At 38.6% G+C, this 14,674-nt stretch overlaps 2 non-coding genes across 2 annotated transcripts; both read right to left on the minus strand.

The window, feature by feature from the left end:
• Positions 1–1,978: 1,978 nt before the first annotated feature.
• LOC112767865 (small nucleolar RNA R71) lies at positions 1,979–2,086 on the minus strand. The gene has a single exon (XR_003185305.1). It is a non-coding gene; the product is annotated as a small nucleolar RNA R71 (small nucleolar RNA).
• A 10,689-nt stretch (positions 2,087–12,775) lies between these two features.
• LOC112767897 (small nucleolar RNA R71) lies at positions 12,776–12,882 on the minus strand. The gene has a single exon (XR_003185336.1). It is a non-coding gene; the product is annotated as a small nucleolar RNA R71 (small nucleolar RNA).
• Between the last annotated feature and the right edge of the window lie 1,792 nt (positions 12,883–14,674).

Consider the following 14,674-nt stretch of genomic DNA (forward strand, 5'->3'; position numbering starts at 1 on the left):
CTGGAATTCCTATTAAAAATTTTGAAATCCTTATTTTTATTTTTCCAATTAATTTTCAAAAAATTACAAAAATTTTTTTTAATAAAATCATAAAAACCAAAAATATTGTGTTTCTTGTGTGAGTCTTGTGTCAAATTTTTAAGTTTGGTGTCAATTGCATCTTTTTAATTTTTCTTAAAATTTTCGAAAACTCATGCATATGTTCTTCATGATCTTCAAGTTGTTCTTGATGAATTTCTTTGTTTGATCTTTAAATTTTTTTGTTTGGTGTCTTTTCTTGTTTTTCATATGCATTTTCAATTTGTTAGTGTCTCAACATTAAAAATTTTTAAGTTTGGTGTCTTGCATGTTTTTGTTTTCTTGAAAATTTTTCAAAAATAAGTTCTTGATGTTCATCATGACATTCAAAGTGTTCTTGGTGTTCATCTTGACATTCATAGTGTTCTTGCATGCATCATTTGTTTTGATCCAAAACTTTCATGCATTGAGTCTTTTTCATGTTTTTCTCTTGCATCATTAAAAATTTAAAAATCAAAAAAATATCTTTCCCTTTTCTCCTCATAAAATTCGAATATTTGAGTTGACTTTTTCAAAAATTTTTAAAATCTAGCTGTTTCTTATGAGTCAAATCAAATTTTCAATTTAAAAAATTCTATCTTTTTCAAATCTTTTTCACTTTTTCTTTCATATTTTCGAAAATTTCAATTTTATTTTCAAAAATCTTTTTCTTATTTTGTTTCATAATTTCAAAATCTTTACTAGTAATTAATGTGATTGATTCAAAAAAATTTTAAGTTGTTACTTGCCTATTAAGAAAGGTTCAATCTTTAAATTCTAAATCATATCTTTTTAGTTTCTTGTTAGTCAAGTAATCAACTTTAATTTTCAAAATCAAATCTTTTTAAATTTATTTTTCAAATCTTTTTTCAAAATAAGTTTCAATCACATCTTTTTCAAAATCAATTTCAAAATCTTTTCTAACCTCTTATCTTTTCAAATTGATTTTCAAATCTTTTTCAAATTAATCCTATCTTTTTGTTTGATTCTTATCTTTTTCAAAACTACCTAACTAATTCTCTCTAATTTTCAAAAATCACCTTCCTCTTTTTCAAAACTCAATTTTAATTAACTAATTATTTTTAAATTTTAATTTTATTTCTTTTCTTATTTTCGAATTTTAATTTTTAATTTTAAATTAAAAACAAAAATATTTTTCTGTTCTTTTCAATTAATTTTCGAATTCTCTCATCTCTCATCCCCTTCTGTTTATTTATTCATCTACTAACACCCCTCTTTCACTCAAGAATTCGAACCCATTCCTCTCTCCTGTGTTTGGATTCTTATCTTTTTCTCTTTGCTACTCTTCTCTTCTTACACTTATATAAAGAATCTCTATACTGTGACATAGAGGATTCCATATTCTCTTTTGTGTTCTCTTCTTTTTCACATGAGCAGGAGCAAGGACAAGAACATTCTTGTTGAAGTTGATCCGGAACCAGAAAGGACTCTGAAGAGGAAGCTAAGAGAAGCTAAAACACAACACTCTGAAGAGGACTTTACTTAAATTTTCGAAAAAGGAGTAGACATGGCCGAAAATAATAACAATGCAAGGAAGATGCTTGGTGACTTTACTGCACCAAATTCCAACTTACATGGAAGAAGCATCTCAATCCCTGCCATTGGAGCAAACAATTTTGAGCTTAAACCTCAATTAGTTTCTCTGATGCAACAGAACTGCAAGTTTCATGGACTTCCATCAGAAGATCCTTTTCAGTTCTTAACTGAATTCTTGCAGATCTGTGATACTGTTAAGACTAATAGGGTTGATCCCGAGGTCTACAGGCTCATGATTTTCCTGTTTGCTGTAAGAGACAGAGCTAGAATATGGTTGGACTCTCAACCTAAAGATAGCCTGAACTCTTGGGATAAGCTGGTCACGGCTTTCTTAGCCAAGTTCTTTCCTCCTCAAAAGCTTAGTAAGCTTAGAGTGGATGTTCAAACCTTCAGACAAAAAGAAGGTGAATCCCTCTATGAAGCTTGGGAGAGATACAAGCAACTGACCAAAAAGTGTCCTTCTGACATGCTTTCAGAATGGACCATCCTGGATATATTCTATGATGGGCTGTCTGAATTATCTAAGATGTCATTGGACCATTCTGTAGGTGGATCCATTCACCTAAAGAAAACGCCTGCAGAAGCTCAGGAACTCATTGACATGGTTGCAAATAACCAGTTCATGTACACTTCTGAAAGGAATCATGTGAGTAATGTGACACCTCTGAGGAAGAGAGTTCTTGAAATTGATACTCTGAATGTCATATTGGCTCAGAACAAAATATTGACTCAGCAAGTCAATATGATCTCTCAGAGTCTGAATGGATTGAAGGAATCATCCAACAGTACTATGGAGGCATCTTCTGAAGAAGAAGCTTATGATCCTGAGAACCCTGTAATAGCAGAGGTGAATTACATGGGTGAATCCTATGGAAATACCTATAATCCCTCATGGAGAAATCATCCAAATTTCTCATGGAAGGATCAACAAAAGCCCCAACAAGGCTTTAATAATGGTGGAAGAAACAGGTTTAGCAATAGCAAACCTTTTCCATCATCCACTCAGCAACAGACAGAGAATTCTGAGCAGAATCCATCTAGCTTAGCAAATATAGTCTCTGATCTATCTAAGGCCACTCTAAGTTTCATGAATGAAACAAGGTCCTCCATTAGAAATTTGGAGGTACAAGTGGGCCAGCTGAGTAAAAGGGTCACTGAAACTCCTCCTAGTACTCTCCCAAGCAATACAGAAGGGAATCCAAAAAGAGAGTGCAAGGCCATTACCTTACTTGGTGTGGCCGAACCCAAAGAGGAGGAGGAGGACGTGAATCCTAGTGAGGAAGACCTCCTGGGACGTTCAGTGACCAATAAGGAGTTTTCCTTTGAGGAACCAAAGGAATCTGAGGCTCTTCTAGAGACCATAGAGATTCCATTGAACCTCCTTCTGCCCTTCATGAGCTCTGATGAGTATTCTTCTTCTGAAGAGAATGAAGACGTTACTGAAGAGCAAGTTGCCAAATACCTTGGTGCAATCATGAAGCTGAATGCCAAATTATTTGGTAATGAGACTTGGGAAGATGAACTTCCATTGCTCACCAATGAACTGAATGCATTGGATAGGCAGAAATTACCTCAAAAGAAACAAGATCCCGGTAAATTCCTAATTCCCTGTAACATAGTCACCATGACCTTTGAGAAGGCTCTGTGTGACCTAGGGTCAGGAATAAACTTAATGCCACTCTCTGTAATGGAGAAACTTGGGATCTTTAAGGTGCAAGCTGCCAGAATCTCATTAGAGATGGCAGACAACTCAAGAAAACAGGCTTATGGACAAGTAGAGGACGTGTTAGTAAAGGTTGAAGGCCTTTACATCCCTGCTGATTTCATAATCCTAGACACTGGGAAGGATGAGGATGAATCCATCATCCTTGGAAGACCCTTCCTAGCCACAGCAAAAGCTGTGATTGATGTGGACAGAGGAGAGTTGGTCCTTCAACTGAATAAGGACTATCTTGTATTTAAAACTCAAGGCTCTCCTTCTGTAACCATGGAGAGGAAGCATGAAAAGCTTCTCTCACTACAGAGTCAACCAAAGCCCCCACAGTTAAACTCTAAGTTTGGTGTTGGGAGGCCACAACCAAACTCTAAGTTTGGTGTTGAACCCCCACATTCAAACTCTAAGTTTGGTGTTGGGAGGTTCCAACCTTGCTCTGATTATCTGTGAGGCTCCATGAGAGCTCACTGTCAAGCTATTGACATTAAAGAAGCGCTTGTTGGGAGGCAACCCAATGTTATTTAATCATATCTATTTTATTTTCTTTTTGTTATTTCATTTTTTATTAGGTTGATGATCATGTGGAGTCACAAAAACTACTGAAAAATAAAAAACAGAATGAAAAAATAGCACACCTTGGAGGAGGAGCATTCTAGCATTTAAACGCCAGAAACAAGCATCTGTCTGGCGTTTAACGCCAGAAACAAGCACCAAGCTGGCGTTTAATGCCAGAAACAAGCAACTATCTAGCATTAAATGCCAGAAACAGGCTATATTTGGGCGTTTAACGCCAGAAACAAGCAGCAGTCTGGCGTTAAATGCCAGGATTGCATAGCAAGGGCGTTTTACACGCCTAATTGGAGCAGGGATATTAAGTCCTTGGCCCCACTAGATCTATGGACCCCACAGGATCCCCACCACTTCTTCTCTCCTCTTCACACCTTTTCATAACTCTCTTCCCTAAATACCCTTCAACAATCACCTCAATCACTCTTCCCCATCACCTCTTCACCATTCACATCCATCCACTCTTCCCCATAAACCCCACCTACCTCCAAAATTCAAACTCTTTTCCCTCCCAAACCCAACCCTAATGGCCGAACCCTAACCCCCACCCCACCCCTATATAAACCCTTCATTCCTTCTTCATTTTCACGCAACACAACCTTTTCTTCTTCTCTTGGCCGAATACACACCTTTCTCCCTCTCCTCCATTCTTTTTCTTTTTCTCCTTCTTTCTTTCTTCTTTTGCTCGGGGACGAGCAAACATTTTAAGTTTGGTATGGTAAAAAGCATTGCTTTTTGTTTTTCCATAACCATTAATGGCACCTAAGGCCAGAGAAACCTCAAGAAAGAGGAAAGGGAAGGCAATTGCTTCCACCTCTGAGCCATGGAAGATGGAGAGATTCATCTCAAAGGTCCATCAAGACCACTTCTATGAAGTTGTGGCCGAGAAAAAAGTGATCCCTGAGGTTCCTTTCAAGCTCAAAAAGAATGAGTATTCGGAGATCCGACTTGAGATCCAAAGAAGAGGTTGTGAAGTTTTCACCAACCCCATTCAACAAGTCGGGATCTTAATGGTTCAAGAGTTCTATGCAAACGCATAGATCACTAGGAACCATGATCAAAGTGTGAACCCAAATCCAAAGCATTGGCTCACCATGGTTTGGGGGAAATACTTAGATTTCAGTCCAGAAAATGTAAGGCTGGCATTCAACTTGCCAATGATGGAAGAAAACGCACGCCCCTACACTAGAAGGGTCAACTTTGATCAAAGGTTGGACCAAGTCCTCATGGATATATGTGTAGAAGGAGCTCAATGGAAGGTTGACTCAAGACGCAAACCGGTTCAATTAAGAAGATTGGACCTTAAACCTGTAGCTAGAGGATGGTTGGAGTTTATTCAACGCTCAATCATTCCTACTAGCAACCGGTCTGAAGTTACTATAGACCGGGCCATCATGATCCATAGTATCATGATCGGGGAGGAAGTGGAAGTTCATGAGATTATACCTCAAGAACTCTACAAGGTGGCTGACAAGTCCTCCACTTTGGCAAGGTTAGCCTTTTCTCACCTCATTTGCCACCTCTGCAATTCAGCTGGAATTGACATAGAGGGAGACATCCTCATTGAAGACGACAAGCCCATCACTAAGAAAAGGATAGAACAAACAAGAGATCATGGATCTCAACAAGAGCATGAGGAAATTCCTCATCATGAAATCCCTGAGATGCCTCAGGGGATGCACTTTCCTCCACAAAACTATTGGAAGCAAATCAACACCTCCCTAGGGGAATTAAGTTCCAACATGGGACAACTAAGGATGGAGCACCAAGAGCACTCCATCATCCTCCATGAAATTAGAGAAGATCAAAGAGCTATGAGGGAGGAGCAACAAAGACAAGGAAGAGACATAGAGGAGCTCAAGAACACCATTGGTTCTTCAAGAAGAGGAAGACGCCACCCTCACTATGGTGGACCCGTTCCTTAATCTCCTTGTTCTTATTTTCCTGTTTTTTGTTTACTATGCTTTATGTTTGTCTCTGATTACATGATCATTAGTATTTAAGTGTCTATGCCTTAAAGTTATGAATGTCCTATGAATCCATCACCTCTCTTAAATGAAAAATGTTTTAATTACAAAAGAACAAGAAGTACATGGTTTCGAATTCATCCTTGAAATTAGTTTAATTATTTTGATGTGGTGACAATACTTCTTGTTTTCTGAATGAATGCTTGAACAGTGCATATGTCTTTTGAATTTGTTGTTTATGAATGTTAAATATGTTGGCTCTTGAAAGAATGATGAAAAAGGAGACATGTTATCTGATAATCTGAAAAATCATAAAAATGATTCTTGAAGCAAGAAAAAGCAGTGAATACAAAAGCTTGCAGGAAAAAAAAAGAGAAAAATGCGAAAAAAAGGGGAAAAAGAAAAAGCAAGCAGAAAAAGCCAATAGCCCTTAAAACCAAAAGGCAAGGGTAATAAAAAGGATCCAAGGCTTTGAGCATCAGCGGATAGGAGGGCCTAAAGGAATAAAATCCTGGTCTAAGCGGCTAAACCAAGCTGTCCCTAACCATGTGCTTGTGGCGTGAAGGTGTCAGGTGAAAACTTGAGACTGAGCGGTTAAAGTCAAGATCCAAAGCAAAAGAAAAAAGAGTATGCTTAAGAACCCTGGACACCTCTAATTAGGGACTTTAGCAAAGCTGAGTCACAATCTAAAAAGGTTCACCTAGTTATGTGTCTGTGGCATTTATGTATCCGGTGATAATACTGGAAAATAAAGTGCTTAGGGCCACGGCCAAGACTCATAAAGTAGCTGTGTTCAAGAATCAACATACTGAACTAGGAGAATCAATAATACTATCTAAATTCTAAATTCCTATAGATGCCAATCATTCTGAACTTCAAAGGATAAAGTGAGATGCCAAAACTATTTAAGAGGCAAAAAGCTACTAGTCCCGCTCATCTGATTGGAGCTAAGTCTCATTGATATTTTGGAATTTATAGTATATTCTCTTCTTTTTATCCTATTTGATTTTTAGTTGCTTGGGGATAAGCAACAATTTAAGTTTGGTGTTGTGATGAGCGGATAATTTATACGCTTTTTGGCATTGTTTTTACATAGTTTTTAGTATGATTTAGTTAGTTTTTAGTATATTTTTATTAGTTTTTAAATAAAATTCATATTTCTGGACTTTACTATGAGTTTGTGTGTTTTTCTGTGATTTTAGGTATTTTCTGGCTGAAATTGAGGGACTTGAGCAAAAATCAGATTCAGAGGTTGAAGAAGGACTGCAGATGCTATTGGATTCTGACCTTCCTACACTCAAAGTGGATTTTCTGGAGCTACAGAACTCCAAATGGCGCTCTCTCAATTTCGTTGGAAAGTAGACATCCAGGGCTTTCCAGCAATATATAATAGTTCATACTTTGCTCGAGTTTAAATGACGCAAACTGGCGTTCAACGCCAGTTCCATGTTGCATTCTGGAGTTAAACGCCAGAAACAGGTTGCAAAGTGGAGTTAAACGCCAGAAACAGGTTACAAACTGGCATTCAACTCCAAGGAAGACCTCTACACATGTAAAGCTCAATGCTCAGCTCAAGCACACACCAAGTGGGCCCCAGAAGTGGATTTCTGCATCATTTACTCATTTCTGTAAACCCTAGTAACTAGTTTAGTATAAATAGGACTTTTTACTATTGTATTTAGAATCTTTTGGATTATCTTTTGATCCTTTGATCATGTTCAGGGGGCTGGCCATTCAGCCATGCCTGGACCTTGTTCTTATGTATTTTCAACGGTAGAGTTTCTACACACCATAGATTAAGGTGTGGAGCTCTGCTGTTCCTCATGAATTAATGCAAAGTACTATTGTTTTTCTATTCAATTCAAGCTTATTCCTATTCTAAAATATTCATTCTCACCCAAGAACATGATGAATGTGATGATTATGTGACGCTCATCACCATTCTCACCTATAAACGCGTGCCTGACAACCACTTCCGTTCTACATGAAGATGAGATAGAATGAGTATCTCTTAGATATCTAATACAGAGGACCGAGTCCGAGATATTAAAGTCTTCGTGGTATAAGTTAGAACCCATGGATGGCAATTCCTGAGATCTGAAAAGTCTAAACCTTGTCTGTGGTATTCCGAGTAGGATCTGGGAAGGGATGGCTGTGACGAGCTTCAAACTCGCGAGTGCTGGGCGTAGTGACAGACGCAAAAGGATAGTAAATCCTATTCCAGTATGATCGAGAACCGACAGATGATTAGCCATGCAGTGACAGCGCATTGGACCATTTTCACAGAGAGGACGGGATGTAGCCACTGACAACGGTGATGCCCAACATACAGCTTGCCATGGAAGGGAGTAGGAATGATTGGATGAAGACAGGAGGAAAGCAGAGGTTCAGGAGGAACGAAAGCATCTCTATACGCTTATCTGAAATTCTCACCAATGAATTACATAAGTATCTCTATCATAGTTTATATTTTATTTATATTTTTATTATCAATTCACCATAACCATTTGAATCCGCCTAACTGAGATTTACAAGGTGACCATAGCTTGCTTCAGGCCGACAATCTCCGTGGGATCGACCCTTACTCACGTAAGGTTTATTACTTGGACGACCCAGTGCACTTGCTGGTTAGTTGTGCGAAGTTGTGACAAAGTGTGATTCACGTTTGAGAGCACTAAGTCTTTGGCGCCATTGTTGATGATCGCAATTTCGTGCACCAATTACATACAACAGCCAAATTGATGAGAATCAATCAGCTTTTGTGATGATAAAAACATTATCTGAAACTCTAGAATTCATTCTTAAAAATTCTGAAGAATAAAAATAAAATAAAGTTACCTAATCTAAGCAACAAGATGAATCGTCAGTTGTCCAAACTCGAACAATCCCCGGCAACGGTGCCAAAAACTTGGTGCACGAAATTGTGATCTTCAATGGCGCTAACAACTTGGTACGCACAATTGTAATCTCAACTCTTTGTCACAACTCCGCACAACTAACCAGCAAGTGCACTGGGTCGTCCAAGTAATAAATCTTACGTGAGTATGGGTCGATCCCACGGAGATTGTCGGCTTGAAGCAAGCTATGGTCATCTTGTAAATCTCAGTCAGGTAGATTCAAATGGTTATGGAGAATTGATAATTAAAAGATAAATAAAATATAAAATAAGATAGAGATACTTATGTAATTCATTGGTGAGAATTTCAGATAAGCGTATGAAGATGCTTTGTTCCTCCTGAACTTCTGCTTTCCTATTGTCTTCATCCAATCATTCATACTCCTTTCCATGGCAAGATGTATGTTGGGTTTCACCGTTGTCAACGGCTACCTCCGGTCCTCTCAGTGAAAATGGTCCAAATGCGCTGTTACCGCACGGCTAATCAGCTGTTGGTTCTCGATCATGTTGGAATAGGATCCATTGATCCTTTTGCGTCTGTCACTACGCCCAACACTCGCGAGTTTGAAGCTCATCACAGTCATCCCTTCCCAGATCCTACTCGGAATACCACAGACAAGGTTTAGACTTTCCGGATCTCAGGAATGGCCGCCAATAATTCTAGCCTATACCACGAAGGTTTTAATCTTAGATTAGAAACCCAAGAGATACACATTCAAGCTTGTTTGCATGTAGAACGGAAGTGGTTGTCAGGCACGCGTTCATAGGTGAGAATAGTGATGAGTGTCATATAATCATCACATTCATCAGGTTCTTGTGTGCGAATGAATATCTTGGAGAAGAAATAGGCTTGAGTTGAATAGAAAAATAATAGTACTTTGCATTGATTCATGAAGAACAGCAGAGCTTCACACCTTAATCTATAGTGTGTAGAAACTCCACCGTTGAAAATACATAAATAAAAGAATGTCTAGGCATGGCCGAATGGCCAGCCTCCCAAAGAGGGTTCAATCATCAAAGCATGATTAAAAGATGATTAAAAGATGAAAATATAATAGCAAAAGGTCCTATTTATAGAGAACTAGTAGCCTAGGATTTACAAAAATAGGTAATTAATGCAGAGATCCACTTCCGGACCCACTTGGTGTGTGCTTGGGCTGAGCATTGAAGCTTTTACATGTAGAGACTTTTCTTGGAGTTAAACGCCAGCTTTTGTGCCAGTTTGGGTGTTTAATTCCAGCTTTTATGCCAGTTCTAGCGTTTTGACGCCAGAATTTTTATACTGATTTGGAACGCAGTTTTGGGCCATCAAATCTCGAGAAAAATATGGACTATTATCTATTGCCGGAAAGCCCAGGATGTCTACTTTCCAACGCAATTGAGAGCACGCTAATTGGGCTTCTGTAGCTCCAGAAAATCCACTTCGAGGGCAGGGAGGTCAGAATCCAACAGCATCTGTAGTCCTTTTTCAGCCTCTGAATCAGATTTTTGCTCAGGTCCCTCAATTTCAGCCAGAAAATACCTGAAATCACAGAAAAACACACAAACTCATAGTAAAGTCCAGAAATGTGATTGTTATTTAAAAACTAATAAAAATATAATAAAAACTAACTAAAACATACAAAAAACTACCTAAAAACAATGCCAAAAAGCGTATAAATAATCCGCTCATCACGTACAATACGCATACGCATGAATAAACATTTTGACCATTTTGCATGGAAGTGCACGGTACACATACGCGTGAAAATGCCAACGTTGGAGGGAATGTTGGAGGTCCAATGTTGAGGCCAACGTCTCCTGCTTCCTTTTAAAATTGTAAAATGAAAATCTGGCATCCACACGTAAGTGTACAGTACGCGTACGCGTGGATGAGCATTTATGGCGCTTTTGCGTGGAAGCGCACGGTACGCGTACGCGTGGGTTAGCTGACGTTGGCCCTCTGATGTTGAGTCAAACGCTAATGACAGCAAGCTTTCTGGTTTGCTGGTTTAGTTCTATATGGCGTTTGAGTCAACGTTGGCAGTCAAACGTTGACTCAAACGTGAAGCATCATGATTCAAATTTTATATAGATTTCTTCTCAACACCAAGGACAACCAATTGAAGCCATTTGCAACCCAATACCATCAAGGCCAAAAGCCCAATTTAAGGCTTGAAGATCAATGGAAGAAAGTGTATAAATAGCTTAGAATTGAAGTTAGAAGGACCTCTTTTCCAATTTTGGGAAATCTTACACTTACTGCACTTTTAATTTTATAATGTATTTTACAATTCCAATTTCCATTTTGACAGCTATGAACAACTAAACCCCTTTCATTGGGTTAGGGAGCTCTGTGTAATTCAATGGATCAATATAGTTTTCATTCATCTTCTTCTTACTTTTCTCTTGATTTTGCTAGAAAGCTTTTGTTCTTCATCCAATTGGATAGTTTTCTTGGGAAAGAAGCTATTCATAATTGGATCTCCTCGGAACCTTGGAAGAGGAATGAGGAGATCATGCTAGAAATGCTTTCTCACATTGGATTAGATTGGGGGTTGGATGGATATAGTGACATGTAATCCTACCAATACTTTGATCTATGAATTTGTGTGGTATAATTAGTGACCAAACTTCATCTCTTCCCATGAGCACTTAAATCAAGGAATTGGTCAATTGTTCATGCTTAGAGAGATTGGTGAGCCAAGGAATTGGGATCCAATCACTTAAGATTACCAAGGAGATTAATGAATGCATTGATTGCGGAAGAGATGAAAATGAATTTGATCCGGAGAATTGTGCATCTCCTGAACCCAATGAATTCCCCATTCTCTGATCTACCCATTCTATTTACTTTCTGCTCTTTAATTTCATGCTAATTTCTCCGTCCCATTTACTTTCTTGCAATTTAAGCTTCTGCCCTTTAATTACCTGCAATTTAACTTTCTGCTTCTTTAATTTCTTGCAATTTAAGTTTCCCGCCAATTTTATTTTCTGCAATCCCAATTTCAATTCCGATTCTGCTCAACTAGAGCAATTCTTCAATTAACATTGATCAACCAACCAATCCCCGTGGGATTCAAGCTCACTCTTTTGTGAGTTTTTACTTGACGACAATCCGGTACACTTACCGATAAGAAAATTGTTGAGAGGCAGTTTTTACGTATCAAGTTTATGGTGCCGTTGCCAGGGATTGGTTTTGTATTGACAATTACTAAATTGAAGGATAACTAGATTGAGCACTTTTATTTTTGTTTGATTTATTTAATTTTAATTTCAGCTGTTCCTTTTCATTTGCTGCAATTTTTGGTTATTTCTTTTTAATTTCTCTTACTTTTTTACTTTCGAGCAAGCTAACCTACTAACCATTTGATAAATTGCTCTAACCACACTAACTATACTCTGTTTTAGTAGACTCTACACTTACTGTTTCTTGTACTTGTTCATTGTATGACAGGTAGGAGAAAGGAAATTTTAACCTCATTTGATAGTGAACCGAAAAGAACCTTCCTGAGATTAAGGAGGGAAGTAAGAGGAAAGAGGTTTGTTGGTGCAGAAGAAGAGGAGGAATACTTTGATATAACCATGGAGGATGATATGAAAAACCATAATGAAGAAGAGTTGAATAACCATGCCAGAAGAGGTGGAGCTAACCCTGCTGGACAAGAGAGGAGAGTCTTGGGATCATACATCAACCCAAATCCAGGAAATTGTGGTAGCAGCATTCAGAGGCCAACTATCCATGCTAACAAATTCGAATTAAAGCCTCAGCTCATAACTCTTGTCCAGAATAACTGTTCCTTTGGTGGAAGTGCACAAGAGGATCCAAATGAGCATCTCACTGAATTCCAAAGGATATGTGACACGGTTAAATCTAATGGTGTTCATCCTGACACTTATAGATTGCTACTGTTTCCATTTTCTTTGAGGGACAAAGCATTAAAATGGCTAGAGTCATTTCTGAAGGAAAGTTTGACCACCTGGGAAGATGTAATGAGCAGATCCTTAACAAGGTTCTACCCTCCACAAAGAGTAAACATGCTAAGAACTAAAGTGCAGACATTCAGACAGCAGGATGGTGAAACTCTTTATGAAGCCTGGGAGAGATTCAAAGATTTGACAAAGAAATGCCCCCTAACATGTTTAATGAGTGGGTGCAAATTCACATCTTCTATGAAGGGCTGAATTGTGAATCAAGGAAAGCTATAGATCACTCATCTGGAGGTTCCCTAAACAAGAAGAAGACCATTGAAGAGGCCATTGATGTTATAGAGACAGTGGCTGACAATGAGTATTTTTATGCCTCAGATAGGAACAACAACAGGAGAGTCTTAGAATTGAACCACATGGATGCAATCCTGGCCCATAACAAGATGATCACCAAGCAACTGGCTGAATTAACCAAGCAAATGGAGAAAAATCAGGCTACAGCTATCCATACTCAACAATCACCCCAAGAATAATTGGAGAAAGAAGAAGGAGTTAACTGGGAGGAAGCTAATTACCTTGGAAATTCATCTAGGCAAACTAACGATCCTTACTCTAAAACCTATAATTCTGGTTGGAAGAACCACCCAAACTTTGGGTGGGAGAACCAACAAAACCAAGGCCAAGACCACAGACCATACAATCCAACCCAGTACAACAACTCCACTCACCAAAACTCCAACCAAAAACTATACTAGACCACACAAAATACCTACTCATAGCCACCATACCAAAGCCACAATAACCACTCTCAACACCCCAATTCCACCCAACCATCACCACATAATGAGGACATAATGGCCAGAATGGAAGCTATGCTTGCAAACCTTTTGCAAGGAGTTTGAAGACATAAAAAAATTCAAGGAGGAAGTAATATCCAATCGGAAAAATCAAGATGCAGCCACTCAGAAGCTGGAAGCACAAGTTGGGTATTTGTCCAAACAAGCCCCTGGCCACAGTTCAAGTAATACCACCAGGACAACTTCAAGAGAGGAATGCAAAGCTATTACCCTCAGAAGCAGAAAGGAATTGAAAGAAACTCCAAGGGAGACTCAAAAAGAGAAGGAAGAGGACATTTCAATTGATAAGGAAGAAGCACAAACACATACTCCCAGTTCATCAGAAGAAAAGAAAGTCCTAAAACCATATGTCCCAAAGGCTCCTTACCCTCAACACCTAATGAAGAATACAAAGGACAGCCAGTTCTCCAAATTTTTGGAGATTATCAAGAAACTTCAGATCAACATTCCCTTTGCTGATCAAGAAGAGAAGCTGGAGGAATGATGAAACTGTGATCTTGACTGAGGAATGTAGTGCTATCATCCAATACAAGCTGCCTCAAAAATTGAAGGACCCAGGAAGCTTCCAAATTCCCTGCATTATAGGGGAAATAACAGTTGAAAAAGCCTTATGTGACTTGGGAGCTAGTATAAATTTGCTGTCCTTAACAATGATGAAGAGAATGAGGATTGAGGAAGCCAAACTAACAAGAAGTCCAAAAGGGTGAACTTACCCTTAGGCTACATGAGGAGAGGATGGTGTTCAATGTATTCAAAGCCATGAGCTATCCACCAGAGTTACTGGGAGAGTGTATGAGGCTAGATGCAGTGAAAATTGTGGTGCAAGAAACCTTTGAAGAAGCACTTAGAGAATTGACAGAGGGTGACTTTGTGTTAAATGTTGAGGTTGCTGATGTCAACTCAGCTGAAATGCCTATTCCAAGCAAATTGGAGGAGAGGAAAAAGGAAAAAGAAGCACCCAAACTGGAGCTGAAAGCACTGCCTCCTACTCTTAAGTATGCATACTTGGGAAGGGATGGAAGTTACCCAGTGATCATCAATTCTGCCCTCAGTCAAGAACAGGAAGAGGAATTAATCAAGGTGCTGCAAAAGCACCAAGATGCTATTGGATGGACCCTTGCTGACTTAAAAGGGATAAGCTCATCCATAT

The sequence above is a fragment of the Arachis hypogaea genome, chromosome 17, assembly GCF_003086295.3.
Source record: "Arachis hypogaea cultivar Tifrunner chromosome 17, arahy.Tifrunner.gnm2.J5K5, whole genome shotgun sequence".
NCBI classification, from domain to species: domain Eukaryota; kingdom Viridiplantae; phylum Streptophyta; class Magnoliopsida; order Fabales; family Fabaceae; genus Arachis; species Arachis hypogaea.